Genomic DNA, 15,223 nt, shown 5'->3' with positions numbered 1-15,223 from the left:
CATCTATAGCCTTGGTAACTGTCTCAAAGAAGTACACCAGGTTTAGGAGGCATGATCTGCTCTTAACAAAGCCGAACTGGGTAGGGTCCAGAGTTTGGAGGTTCCCAATGTCTCTGTTAATGAGTTCCATGATGATGCGCTCCACAGCCTTGCAGGCCAAGCTAGTCAGGATTATAGGGTGATAGTTCCCAGGGTCTGTTGTGGCTCCACCTTTGTGAAGCGGAAAAGCCGTTGCTGTGCGTCACTCTATGGGTACGTAACCTGCGGAAAGGCTGAGTTTGAACAGTGTGTTTAGGTGAGGGGTTAGTTCGTCTTTGAGCTCGTGCAGGACACAGCCTGGGACACTGTCTGGTCCCATTGATGCTGTGTTTTTGGCTTTGGAGAGGGATGTTTTAACCTGACTGTCTGTGATTTCAGGGGCTCTATATTCTTCTGGTATGGTTATGGGACCTTTTGGGGGTGAGAGGGGGATGAAATTTGCATTGAACCTGTCTGCCAGGATGTTGGCGATATCGGTTGGTTCAGTGTATTTTGTGCCATTCTGCATGAACTCCGAGCAGATCTGAGCATTTCCACTTAGATTCTTGACATAGCTAAAGAATGCATTGTGGTCATCTTTGGAGTCCTTGGCAATTTTTCTTTCGAAACTCGCCTTGGATGATTTTATGAAAGATCGTAGTTTCTTGCTGATACTGATCAGGGATGTCTTCCCTTCTTGGGATTTTACTCTCTTCTGTACTAGTTTCCTCCTTCTATTGTATAGCTTGTTTATGGCAGGAATCCACCAGACTGGTTTCCTTTTCTTGGAGGAGTGAGTCTTGGTTTTGCTTGGGATAGCATGATCCATGCATTCTTGTAGGTGCCCGTAGAATGCATTAGTAAAGGATAATTTTGCAGCTTGGACAGCGTTATCCTTTAGCATGGAGGCTTTGAAACTTTCCAGTCTTAAGTAACATGAAGTTTGCTTTTGAAAAGTTTTTCATGGTGGTTTCCTTGTCCAGGGGTGGGGGAAAATGTGGATATCCAAAGTGATTTGTTTATGGTCAGATCTAACCAGCGAGGGGTTGACCTCCGGTGTGGAGCACCGGTTGCCCATGTTGGTAATGACCAGGTCCACTATGTTTGTCACCTCTGGTGGGAGTGTTGACCAGTTGATCCACGGTGTTTGAGTTTATAAATTCTAGGAAATGTTGGGCAAGGGAGTTCTTACTCGAGTAGTTCTCCCAGTTAATGTTTGGGTAATTGAAATCACCCAATATTAGGGTGTTTGGTAGGACCTTTATATTTCCCAGTGTTTCCAGAAATGCAGAATGGGGGGTCCTGGGACATGGGTGATCTGTAGCAAGTTACAATTTGAAATGCAGTTTTGCCTGTTGTTAGTTGCACGTGGATGATCTCTGAAGTGTGGGTATCCCTTGATGAATATGGATACGCCCCCGCCTTTTGTATTTTGATCCGGGTTCTGTGGCCGAAATGTATGGTATGAGTTGTAGCCTGGTAGTGCTGGGGTGCTCTCTGGAGCCTTAAACCAGGTTTCTGTTACTGCACATACATCGATTTTCTCCATACTGAGGAGTACCTCGAGTGCGTGCATTTTGAGGTTTAGACTTCTGGCATTGAGTAGCATTACCCTCATTTTTGTTACTTGTGCTATTTATGGCGGTGGGTTTGTCTTTTGAGCCTTGCCTAAAAAAGGCACTATGGGGGTGGCAAAAGCCTTGGCCAGTATTCGAAAGCCTAAGGGTAACAGGTGCAAGCCGTCTCTAGCGAAGCAGCATGGCTTGTCGAGCATGCCATCTCAGATGGACAGACACTGGATCCCCTTTGAAATACACCAGAAACTTAGCCAATTGTTGAAATTGATCATTTTTTCTTTATACCGTGGTATCATTTTTGGTGAGGGCAGGATGCTACTCAGGGTCAGGGTCATACCGACCTGGGCTACGTGATCAGAGAGTTCTTCCATGTCTCTTTTCATGTAGTCCAGGGAGGTACGGCTCAGGTCATTCACACCAACATGGACAATGACAGAGTCATATTTGTACTTGTTCTGGAGTGACCTGAGTGCTTGCGTTATATGGCGGATCCTGGCACCAGACAGGCAGCTAACAGTAACCTTCTCCTTATTCAGCCTAGTGAGTGGGACGTCGTGTGCCTGACTACAGAGTCACCTATTACTAGTATGTTGGGTATGTTATTTTGCCTTAAGGGCTGTGATTGCATGGCACACTGGTTTTGTGAAGTATGTGTTTCATGATTTGTGTTTGGGGGCGGGGGTGGAGGTTGCTTGGATGTCTCTATTGCTTTTGCAGATTTTTATTTAGAGCCTCCGTGTATGTTTTTGTGTTTTTTGCTGGTGCTGGTTTAATGGGTCTATGTGAGACTGGTGGTGGTGTGATACAAGTATTTCCCTTCTCCTCTTGACTGTCTGATCCAGCCTTTGGTTGAGAGAGCTTAGCCTCCAGTTTGGCTGTATAATTGCATCTCTCACATGTATTAGTGTTTGGTGGTAGGAGGAGAGGGCTGTCTGTGTACATGAGGCAGTTGTAACATTGCCTCAAAATGCCCAGATTCACCAGCTGGACTGGAGAGTATGCCTGGATAGGTACAGTGAACTGTTTTACTGAACGGCTGGTAAGGTCGAATAGACAGCCTTGTCCTTCTGTACACTATAGGAGGGTCTAGTGCTAGGGTGTATATTTTACCTGGAAGCACTTGATTACTGCTTACATAAACAAGTAATATACAGTCTGACAGCCATTTGGACAAGATTTGTTTGAATACTTTTTGACTCACTATGCTAAGAGCAAAGGAAATGAAGAGTTGTGAAGCCTTTCTGATGGCTTTAGTTCTGTTCACATGCAATCTGAGCTGACGGTGCACATCAAGGGTGTGAAGCAAGTATTCTCCCTGGTTGGTGAGATTTGGCAAGAATATTGGTAAGGTGAATAGCTTGATTCAGAATCGACTCCGTGATCACTTCAGGTATAAAGCAAGGGTTGATTCTCAATAACACCCTACCTTTATAAAATATTAAGTATGGAACCTTTGAGAATGAAGCATGTAACTGTGAAATTCTTCTGATAGAATTAACAGCTACCAAGAAAAACATTTTCTAAGACAAAAACTTTAGATCTGCCAAAGAGGCTGTCCCAAAGAGAATCTCTAAAAAAACAGATTTAGATCCCATGCAAGGTAGGGTCCTTAACAGGCAGGTGAAGTATAAAAAGTCCTTTGAGGAAAGCTTTACAAAGCTTATAGGAGGCCAGGGCTGATTTTAAAAACTAAGATAAAAGTTAGATATGGAAGCTAGCTGGATTATGGAGAAGCTAGATCCTTGTTCATATAGTATAGTTAGAAAGTGCAAAATCTGTGACACTGGGGCAGGAACAAAAGTCAAGGCTATGTGAAGAGGGCCAAATGGAAAATCTTTTCTATTTGCTTTTGTACACTTTTTGAGTAAACTGCTTATGTGAAGTTGACCAACTGTGGACCATTGACTGTGACAGAGAAGGGTCCATGGCCATCAAGGGAACTGGATATACCATGTGGTGAGTCTCAGATTGAGGACAGCCGGATGAGGCTGGGTGAGACAGAACTTCCGGTTTTGTATCCAGAAGGCTTCAGCAGGGGAAACCATAGCTGCCTGGGACACAGGAAAGCAACAAAAACTATGGTGAATCTGCATCATGCTATTTTCCTAACCTGGGAATGACATAGATCAGTGGGAAGGCATACAGTAAGCTAAGGGAGCCCACTGACAGACTAGAGTGTTTCGTGGAGTGTACCACTTTGTGGGTAATATGGCAAAGTAGCTGGTGCATTTCTTGTTGGCTGGAGTGGGAAAGTTCACAGAAGGGGCTACCTCAGCAGCTGAATATCTGCTGATCCCCACACTGGATTGAAAGACCACTCATGAGGCATCAAAACAGATCTGCTGAGCCCCAGTTGGCTTTCCCAGGAATGTGTACTGCTACTAGAAAGTGATAAGAATCTAATGCCCACTGCCAAACCCTCATTATCTCTCTGCAAAGGGGAGAGGATTTGGTTCCTCCCTGTGTGCTGATATACTAGACTACTGAAATATCGTCTGTTTGAATCAATACCACTCATGAGGAACGTCATCATTAAATCACTGCAATGCTACGAGTACTGCTGTCATCTCAGGACAGATGTGAAGACTGGCCACTGAGTCCATACTGTCTTGCCCCAACACCCCAGAGGGAGACGTCCATGGTAACTACTGCTGCTGGGGCAGATAAAATAAAGGGACAACCTACAACAAGATTTGGGGAGGTCAGCGAAATAGATATGTCTTCCATGCTGGCGTCATAAGTATCAGGAGGAATGGAGGGGGGGGGTCTGATACTTGTAACCACTGGGCAGAAAGCTAGGACTGAAGGATTCTCATACGTAGTTGGGCATAAGAAAACACTGTCAGAGGGGCTGACACAAAACCCAGAGCATTCAGAACTAGTGTATCTTGGGGGAGACCTTAGCTGTAACAACTGAAGTAATGATGACCTTAAGACTTGAACACTTTCAAGAAGAAAATGGATGATACAAACTCTTGTATTTAAGCAGTGACTGATGAATTTTATGGTCTGTGAGAAGTGAAGATATGACTTTCTGAGACTGATAGATAATCCTAGAAATAGTCAGAGCTGTAAAAATAAATATCTGGCTTACAGTAAAGGACTCCAAGGTTGTTGCAACAAGGAGGCAATTGTCTAGATATGGAAAAACCCAAATCCATATCAACCACATACAGACTGCGACTATAGCCGTGCACTTGGTTAGCACCCAGGGGATGGGCTGTGGTGAAATCGAAGGGCAGAGCTCTGAACTGGTAGTGACTGGCTCCCAGACAGTAGTGTAGATGCCTACTGGACTGCTTAGTAATTTTTATATAGAGATATGCATCCTGGAAATCTATGGACCACATCTAATCGCACTACTTCAAATAAGGGAGAATTGCTTGCTCTGTCACCATCCTGAGTATTAACGAGAAACATCTTTACTGAATGATCACTTATGACATAGGCAATACATTTAATATAAATGAAAACAAACCATAATGACATATTTTCAGTTGCAAATATTATACATCACCTATAATCTTCTACACATTCACTGTCAGGCAAACATTACATTGCCTGAACATTTTTTTTTTGATGAACTGGTTTAGGCTGGAATCAGTCTGAGATCCTTGTTCTTTCTGAGAATCAAAAAGAGTGTAGAATAGATTCCTGACCCACTCTTGTCTGGTGGGACCTCCTGGATGGCTCTTTTCTGAAATAGATTTCTATCTCTGCCGTTTTGTAATGGCGAGGTAGAACAAATGGATGGTACACTTTTTTAGGAGAAGGAAGAAGGGTAAATGGAATGAAATGGACATGGGATATTATGTCTCTCACTTATTTGTCTTGCATGATGGCATAACATGCAGCTAAGTGAAGGGTATAGATCCCCCAATGACTGCTAGTGATAAGACTACTGGGCAAGCCTTCAGGGCCACTGATTCTGCCTTCCCAAGAAGGGAGTGCAAAATTCTGGATTCTGCAGACATCCTCAACCTCTAGCATCTGCATCCATTGGAGGAACTACAACTGTCATGACCATTCTTATCTGAAGTAGAACTAAAGGCCTGACACTGGGCTTTTCTGAATTACAGGGACTTGGAGCCCATCGGACTCCTATAAAAGAGTCATTTAGGGCTCTCAACTCTAACTTCCACATGTGACATGGTCTTCACACTTCGACAATCCTTTCACCATCATCCCAAACAAGGTGGCACCATCTCAGGGAGCATTGGTGAAGGACATTTCAAGGTCATCTCCAAAATCACATAAGAGAAGCCAGGCATGACAACAGTAATGCTGGTGATGGCTTTTCTTACTGCTCCATCTGCTGAATTATGGAGTCTGATATTCAACATTGTTCTGAAGGTAGCCTGCAAGTGTTTCTAGGAATCCTGTGGCAGAAGATTCTTCAAAGTACCTACAGCCTGGTTTGCTAAGTCCCTTTAAAAGTGATTCACATGCATTAAGGAAATCACTGTCCTCAAGGAAAATGTGCCTGTGGCAAAGGCTTACTTCCCTATTTTACCTATCACAGAGTAAAAGATGGGTAGTGGAGGATTCTTCAGTGAGTTCCTTTTTGGAGGCAGCTGCAATTACCATGGAGTCAGACAGAGGACCATTTTACCAGAAATATTTATCTTCAGGAAGATGTAAAATTTTGTCTGACTTACAACATATGTCTTCTGCCACACCCTCCTTGTGTCCAGGTCCATAACACTGCCCAGTGGAGGGACCACCCAAGAAGGAGATGGAGGAAACCCATATGCTTCAAAGATCATGATAGAGGGGACTTGTCCCTACTGACAATGGGCTCCAGAAATCTGACAAACATCCCCTACTTCCCATACCTTAATCTACTTTCTGCCCTTAACTCACTCTTTTCACTAGCTCTCTCTAACCTTCATTGACTACTCTTTCTACTGTTTTCAAAAATCTATTAAGCAAATTGCCTCAGAAAAACATTCTATTGTAAATGTCTTGCCTTCATGCAACTACATTATGATAAAACTGGGTTTTTGTAACCAAGTACCCCAAAACTATATTCATCTTAATGACATATTTCTTTTTATACATTTTGAAATAGTTTTGCTATACTCCTGATTACTGACACTGTATAACATTGTATTGCTACTTAATGCCTTGTAATAATCCTGTAACATTGCTGTTTAATGCTAGTTTATAATGAAAATTGTATAATATGTTGGAGCTTTTCTCCCCGGGCCTCCGCTGAAAAAAGGCTCTTCAGCTCAGTCTGGCAATCCCAGTCAACAAATGTAAAATGAATAAAATAAAATAATATGTCAAAAGTAAAGAAGGTTTCTTATCCTGTCTTCTCGGAACTTTAGGATCTGAGGAGGAAGTCAGATTCTGGGCTTCCCCCCCCTTAGCCTCATTATTTTTCTCCTTCCTTTTTTCCTGAAAGTTGGAAATCTGGGGGCAAAAGACCCTTAATAATCAGCTTATTGCTGTGACCCACAAGAGCCTTGGATCCAAAACTTTGACAAATGTCACAATCCACATCAAAATGCTCCATACCCCAAACAAACTACGTACGAATCATGCAACTTGATCAGTTTCAGTGGGGGCACTTGACAATGGCTTACATGTGGATATTTTTATCAAAGAGAGATTGAGAAATAATTATATCAACAGATGGATAGGAAACTAGTTCCAAGACAGAACATGCAGAGTATAAATATGAGACATTTTTCAATAATTAAAAATGTTCTCTTAGGGATCTCTCAGGGAGCTTTTGGATAAGATCTATTTACTATCTTTAAGAGCTATTTTCCAACTAAAAATGGCATCTGGATTACTTAACCTGCAGATGATAGTAAAGTGAGTTCAAATGTCACTGACTTAAAAGTACCAGGAAAGGCTGCAAAGTTTTCTTTAGGAACTTGATTAAATGGTCTAAAACAACTGATATGGAGTTTAATATTAAGCAAATCTAAATTTGCACATGTTACAGCTTCATAGGTGTATACAAGGCAAATAACCACAGGGGCTTTACATACCTATCCAAGCATCCCAAATGTTTTCCACAAGCTTATGTGCCATAGATGTTATTTTAAGGAGTATATGTAAACTATGTCAAGATTAACAGGCTGACTCTGTCCATTAGTGACCCAGGTGCTAGACCCAAGGTGTATTTCTGATTTCCTATCCACTGGTCCAGGTTCCTCTTGAATATATTTAGGGAAGAGCTCTGTTTCACAAGGATAGAAAGCCCGTTCCAGAGAATGGGAATTCTCTGAGAGACATACCAGTCCCTCTAACATATCCTATTTATTTCGCAAGCAAAGTTTAAATCACTACCATTGAGTAATTTTGAATGCTGTTCATTTTGCAACTAGGCAAAAGATACATCAAAGTGGAATTGAAGGATGCCAGGCAGAGAATGCCTCTCATCAGTTTGTAAGGAAGAGAGTACAGATAGAGCTTTCAGGCAATCTGCACAGAACATGCTGTTTATACCCTGTATTTTTTTTTGTGATTTATTGCGTTTGACTGATCAGGTATAAACTGACAGGGACATTGTACTCAATGATGAGTCTGATGGCTGAATAATGTAGAGCTAGACTTCCTTGGACCTAGACGCCATGCCCTTGCATGTAAGTTGAGCAACAGAGAATGAGTTCCTTACTACTTTAGACAGAGGTTGGTAGAAAGCCAGGTTACTACCTACATACATACCCAAATCCCTGACTAATGTTTTTACTCTTAGGGGTGTGTTATTGGTAAGGTAATTTCCCAGGGTGGCTAACTTCCCAAAGGGTATTAGGCATTTAATACCATACAGTTTGAAGCTGTGGCTTTGGCACAAGTTATTTGTTTCTGTTAGTCATTCCTGTAGAATGTTAGTGTCTTGGAGGGATTCTATGACTATTCCTAGTTTGCAATCATCTGCAAAGCAGGTCAGACAGATGCCCTTGACATTTGCCTTCACTTTCAAGAAGTAAATGCCAAAAAGGAGCAGACCCAGCACTGAGCCCTGGTGGGTCCTGATAGTGACTAGCCTCTTTGTGGAGGTGATCTCCCTATACTAACATCCCGTGTCCTGAAAGCCAGATGGTTATCCAGTGTGTAACCTAAGGGTACATACCTATATCCATGAGTTTGTTTATAATGTCAGAGTGGGGTGGTGTATCAAATGCCTTAGCCAGGTCATGAAAGGCACTATACACTGTTCTGCCCTCATCCGTTGCCTTTGTGACCTCCACAAAGAATTCTGCCAGGTTGGGTAAGCATGACTTGCCCAAACTAGGCTAGAAACAGTGTTTGAATATTTTCTCTGCCCTTATTAATCTTTTCCCTGATAATTTCCATGGCTCTGCATATGAGACAAGTCAGACATAAGGGTCTATAGTTCCCAAGGTCCACTGATGGTTAACCTCTGCACAGAGTAATGATCGTTGCAGTTCTCCATTTGTGTGGCAGAAAGCCTGTCTGGAGGCTATGGTTACACAGCGACTCCAGTGGTCCCAAACAGGTCATGTTTCAGGCATCCTGGGATGTTCACAGGGCCAATTAGTGCAGTATTTTTGGCCTTAGAAAACAGATCTACGACCTGTTCCCTTATCACAGTTGAGTGGAGGTGTTATTAGAAGGTACTTCCTGCAGGGCAGCCAGGGAAGAGAGGGGGGTAAACCTGGAGCTGAATTTGTCTGCCAGTAGATTTGCTTTATCTTTCAGATCTGTGTAGATAGCTCCATTTACAATCAGTTCCGCACACTTGTGTGTGTGTCTTTGAGGTTTCGGGCATAGGTAAAGAAAGTCTTGTGGTTGGGAGGCTAGCCTTATCTGAAATTTGGCTTTAGTAGACTTAATCTGATCTCTTAGTTGTTTGGATTACTGAGAGTGTTTTTATCATGCTGGACAAAGCATGCTGTAACCTTGGCTATGACTTTTTCTTATGTTGTACAACCTGTTTATCTTTCGACTCCACAAGGGTAGTTTGTTTTTTGAGTTAGTTCTGGGCTTATTTCTAGAAGGTACAGCTTTTTATATGTATTTATTGATATGATTCTTGCTGTGAATTTCACACAGGCAGATGTGCTGTCACGGTTTCGTTATTTATTTATTTTAAATGTTGACAGGTTATCACTCAGTAGTAGGAACTTTGCCATATAATAGTTCCTAAATATTAAGAGACTGGCTAGGATCAAATAATTGATTTTTTGTTTGTTTTTACTACTATGGAGGAGTTAGGTTTGTGGTTTGATCTTACTAGAGAGAACAGTAATCACTGGGTAGGTTGTGCAGTATTCTCACATTTTTCAGTGTACCAGTTTGAGTATGCTTGCATCCCTAGTGGGCATAGAGACTATCTGATCCAAGGTGTTTATGTTTACTAAGTCCAGGAATCTCTGGGCATGTATGTTTCCCAGTTTGTAGTGGGGTAGTTGAAGTCTCCCATAAATATGGTTTAGGGTTGAATGGTGACAGCATCCAGTAAGTCCAAGTATGAGTTGTAGGTTTCTTTGGTCACAGAGGATAACCTATTGCTTGCAAGGATATGACAGAGGATTTTGCCTATGGAAAACTGGAAACGGAGACCCTCAAGAGCATTGTCCTGTTTGACTAGTCTTGAAGTGAGCTTGTTGCTGATATAGACTAAGGTACCCTACCTTAGGTCTCTCATTGTACAGCAGCTGGCTTGAATGTAAAAAAAAACGCACTGTAGCCCTGCATCTGCCGGGCCCCTTGCTTTAAACCATGTCTCAAGTAAAAGTAACTGCACATATAACCACATTCGCCAAGGTGAGGAGAGCCTGGAGAGAGAGAGGAGTTTATTGTTTAGGCCCCTGGAATTCAACAGTAATACCTGTAGATTCCCTTGGGTTGTTTTTGCTATATCAGACAGTTTTTCAGTTTGGTAATATCTAAAAAAGGCACTATGGGGAGGATAGTGTTTTAGACAATATTCAGAAGCCTAGAAGGTGTACAGGTGCAGACCATCCATGGCAAAGAAAGGCTGGGATCAAATAAATGATTTTTTGTTTGTTTTTACTACTGTATAGGAGTTAGGTTTGTGGTTTGATCTTACCAGAGAGAACAGTAATAAATGGGTAGGTTGTGCAGTATTCTCACATTTTTCAGAGTACCAGTTTGAGTATGTTTGCATCCCTAGTGGGCATAGAGACTATCTGGTCCAAGGTGTTTATGTTTACCAAGTCCAGGAATCTCTGGGCATGTATGTTTCCCAGTTTGTAGTGGGGTAGTTGAAGTCTCCCATAAATATGGTTTAGGGTTGAATAGTGACAGCATCCAGTAAGTCCAAGTATGAGTTGTAGGTTTCTTTGGTCACAGAAGATAACCTATTGCTTGCAAGGACATGACAGAGTATTTTGCCTATGGAAAACTGGAAACGGAGAACCTCAAGAGCATTGTCCTGTTTGACTAGTCTAGAAGGCAGCTTGTTGCTGATATAGACTAAGGTACCCTACCTTAGGTCTCTGATTGTACAGTAGCTGGCTTGAATGTAAAAAAGGCATTGTAGCCCTGCATCTGCCGTGGCACCCCGCTTTAAATCATGTCTCAGTAACTGCACATATAACCACATTCGCCAAGGTGAGGAGAGCCTGGAGAGAGAGAGGAGTTTATTGTTTAGGCTCCTGGAATTCAACAGTAACACCTGTAGATTCCCTTGGGTTGTTTTTGCTATATCAGAAGGTTTTTCAGTTTGGCAATATCTAAAAAAGGCACTATGGGGAGGACAGTGTTTTAGACAATATTCAGAAGCCTAGAAGGTGTACAAGTGCAGACCATCCATGGCAAAGCAACATGGTCTGTTAACCATTTCCTTCCTTGCCAACAAATAATGCACCCCCTTGGAATGATATCGGAAACTAAGCCAATTATTAAAGTCAACCACCTTTTGTTGTGGCATCATCCTTAGTGGAGATCAAATGCTCCTCAGTGCTAGGCATATACCATCCTGGCAGACACAGTCCAAGAGCTCCATAATGATAAAGTCCAAGGATGTAAATAATCCCTCTGATCCATTTGCTTTGATTAGTATGATTTTAAATACAGATGAATATGTAAGAGATCCGGGAATAATTACAGAAAATAACTTTTGTTCGAGTTTAACATGTTGCTGACTACTAGGAAATGATATTCACGTGTTAAGAATATTTTGCATTTATCTCATGTAGGGATAAATGTGCCAACCACCATTATATAAAGCTGTGCAGCTGCTTGTTCATATAATATCTTAAAGAAGCATAGATTAGAAACAATTCAGAAAAATGTTTACAAGACACAGTACTAGTACAAGAAAGCAGGGTTATATGACCAGGCTGGGGAGACTTGCAGATTGTTTAGGGGTGACCTGATAATAATTTATAAATAGCTGAATAAAGTAGCAGCTGCTATTTTGGGCACAGAAACCAAACGCATACATACCTCTCAACGTCTTAGAGCAAGAAGTCTGGACAAAGCCACAAATAATGGGGAGACAAAAGCCCAAAAAAAAAGGCACTTTTTAAATATTGCTCCTACAAACTTAGAAAGTTGATAGAACAAGTTTTGCATTACCATGAATTTTCTGAAGGATATGAAGCCTGAATATCAACTGCCTGCTATTATTTTCTGACTTCAGTCCTCAATGATTTGCCAGAAAACTACAATTCTTGGAGTAACAGACAAAAAGTAGGAGTAAAAACCTGGACATTCTGCAAAAATCTGGACAGTTGAGAGCTTACACATATTAAGAACAATGAATAACAGCTTTGTAATGGTGCCCCCATTTGTAACCTCATTAGACAGAAAATCCTTTCATTGTCACTTAGGTTTACTATGGAAAGCAATCCCTATCAAATAATGGAAACCAAATACAGTAAACTTACTCAATGTCAGTTTGTACACTTGGATAGAGAGGTGAGTGTGTAACTCAAGTTCCGTAAGCGGCAAACTCAAAGAAGGCCTTAATAAGGCTTAATATTTGTAAACATTTAACACTTTAACACTGACAATGAATACAAAGATGACTTTTCTGCATCTTAACTGATGGACAAATGCCACTCCTACACAGTAAAAAGAACTGATGGAAATGAAACACTAATGCTGGAAATAAGAAGCTTCACATCATTTTAGTCAGTGCCTACGGAGGTGCAAAATCTATAGTGATTCCTGCAAGAAAAAGCCAATACTGAAAATCCACCTAGGAAGGGGGACGCAGAAAGTGCTTAAAATCTACAAATAATGATTTACTGTAACAGTGGCATTTCCTGAAAACAATAAATCACATTATACACATTGACTTGTGTTGTTACATAAATGTGTGTGCCCATTTGCATTTATATATGTGTGCGTGTATGTGTGTGTGTATGCATACATATATACATACAGTGGATTATAAAAAGTGTACACACCCCTGCAAAAAGGCCAGGTTTTTGTGATATAAAACAATGAGACCACAATAAATAATTTCAAAACTTGTCCCACCTTTAATGTGACCTATAACTTGCACAATTCAGTTGAAAAACAAACAAATCTGTTAGGGGAATAAATATAAAAAATAAAAAAACTTACAATAAGCTGGTTTCACAAGTGTGCACACCCTTAAACTAATACTTAGTTGAAGCACCTTCTGATTTAATTACAGCATTCAGTCTTCTTAGGTACACACCTGCCATCAAATAAAGAAACTCTGATTAATTCCAAATAAAGTTCAGCTGTCCTAGTAGGATTTCCATGACATTTACTCAGTTGCCTACTGCAGCAAAAGCCATGGTTTGCAGACAGCTTACAAAGCATCAAAGGGATCTCAATGTTGAAAGGTATTAGTCAGGAGAAGGGTAAAAAAAAAAATTCCACAGTATTGGATATACCGTGGAACACAGTGAAGACAGTCATCAAAAAGTGGAGAAAATATGGGACAACAGTAACATTGCAAGAATTGGACGTCCCTCCAAAATTCATGAAAAGACGAGATGAAATCTGGTCAGGGAAGCTGTCAAGAGACCTACAGCAACACTGTAGGAGCTGCAGGAATTTCTTACAAGTACTGATAGTGTACTTACCTGTGACAACAATCTCCGGTATTCTCCATATATCTGGGCTATGGTTGCAAGACAGAAGCCTTTTTTTACACAGAAAAAGCATCTAGGCCCGGCTAAAATTTGCAAAACAATACATCAAGTCTCCCAAAAGCATGTGGGAAAATGTGTTATGGTCTGATGAGACCAAGGTTGAACTTTTTGGCCACAATTCCAAAAGGTATGTTTGGCGCAAAAGCAACACTTCGGATTACCAAAAGAACACAATCCCCACAGCGAAGCATGGTGGTAGCAGTATCATGCTTTGAGGTTGATTTTCTTCAGCTGGAACTGGGGCTTTAGTCAAGGTGGAGGGAATTATGAACAGTTCCAAATACTAGTCACTTTTGGTCCCAAACCTTCAGGCATCTGCTAGAAAGCTGAAGATGAAGAGGAATTTCAACTTTCAACACAATAATGACCCTAAGCATACATCCAAATCAACAAAACAATGGCTTCAGCAGAAGAAAATTAAAGTTGTGGAATGGCCCAGCCACAGCCAAGACTCAAATCCAATAGAAAATCTGTGGGGTGATCTGAAGGGGGCTGTGCACAAGAGATGCCCTCACAATCTGACAGACTTGGAGTGCTTCTGCAAGGAAGAGTGGGCAAATACTACCAAGTCAAGATGTGCCATACTGATAGATAGTAATTAAATCAAAAGGTGCTTCAACAAAGTATTAGTTTAAGTGTGTACACACTTATGTAATCAGCCTATTGCACGTTTATTTTTTATACCCCCCCCCCCCAACAGATTTGTTTGTTTTTCAGTTGTACAGGTCAGAGGTCACATTAAAGGTGGGAAAAGTTTTGAAATGATTTACTGTAGTGTCATTTTTTTATATCACAAAAACCTGGCATTTTAACAGGGGTGTGTACACTTTTTATATCCACTGCACACACACACACACACACACACACACACACACACACACACACACACACACACACACACAGATATACTTCTACTTACCGAAACTCCACTTAGTCAAACTTCATAATGAAGAGACGAAATTGCCGAAGATGTATCGGATCACCGGAAAATAATTCCAGGAAATGAACCACTTGTCCAGCAACACTTCAACAACAAATCAAACCCACCCAAGTGGGGGACTTCGCCTCCCACACTCTCCCTAACAAAATATACAAACTCTGAGATTGTACTATAGTAGAGATAAGGGCACAGTTCACCATGGTGACCACGTGGTTCTTTTCCTGGAGTTCTTTTACAATGATCCCAGTGTTTGTGAAACTACATCTTTGTCAACTTCGTCTTGTCGTTATGAAGTTCGACAAAGTGGGATTTTGGTAAGTAGAAGTAGATGCATATATACACACACATTTATTTACTTACTTCTAGTTTGATGACCGGGGAAGTCCACTGGACCAAGCAGAGCCCATTTTCAGTGGCGGCCCAGGGAGAAAAGTTCCAAAAGCAGTTAACAGAATATAACATAAGTACAGTATGGAATATACAGTATACAAAAGCATAAATATACAATTTAAAATACAAACACAAAATCAAGGAGTATGTGTTTAAAAACACAAATGTTAAAATATAAAGTCAAAAGTAATATAATTAAAAGTACAAGTAAT

The 15,223-nt window shown here is 41.1% G+C and overlaps 1 protein-coding gene across 5 annotated transcripts in view; it reads right to left on the bottom strand.

Moving 5' to 3' along the window:
• Window positions 1-15,223, bottom strand: part of HERC1 (HECT and RLD domain containing E3 ubiquitin protein ligase family member 1) — a 3,987,333-nt gene that overhangs the window by 1,860,900 nt on the left and 2,111,210 nt on the right. The window lies entirely within an intron of this gene.

Source organism: Protopterus annectens, chromosome 7.part0 (genome assembly GCF_019279795.1).
Source record: "Protopterus annectens isolate FY-2018-M chromosome 7.part0, PAN1.0, whole genome shotgun sequence".
NCBI classification, from domain to species: domain Eukaryota; kingdom Metazoa; phylum Chordata; order Ceratodontiformes; family Protopteridae; genus Protopterus; species Protopterus annectens.
This window is presented reverse-complemented; position numbering and strand designations above follow the sequence as displayed.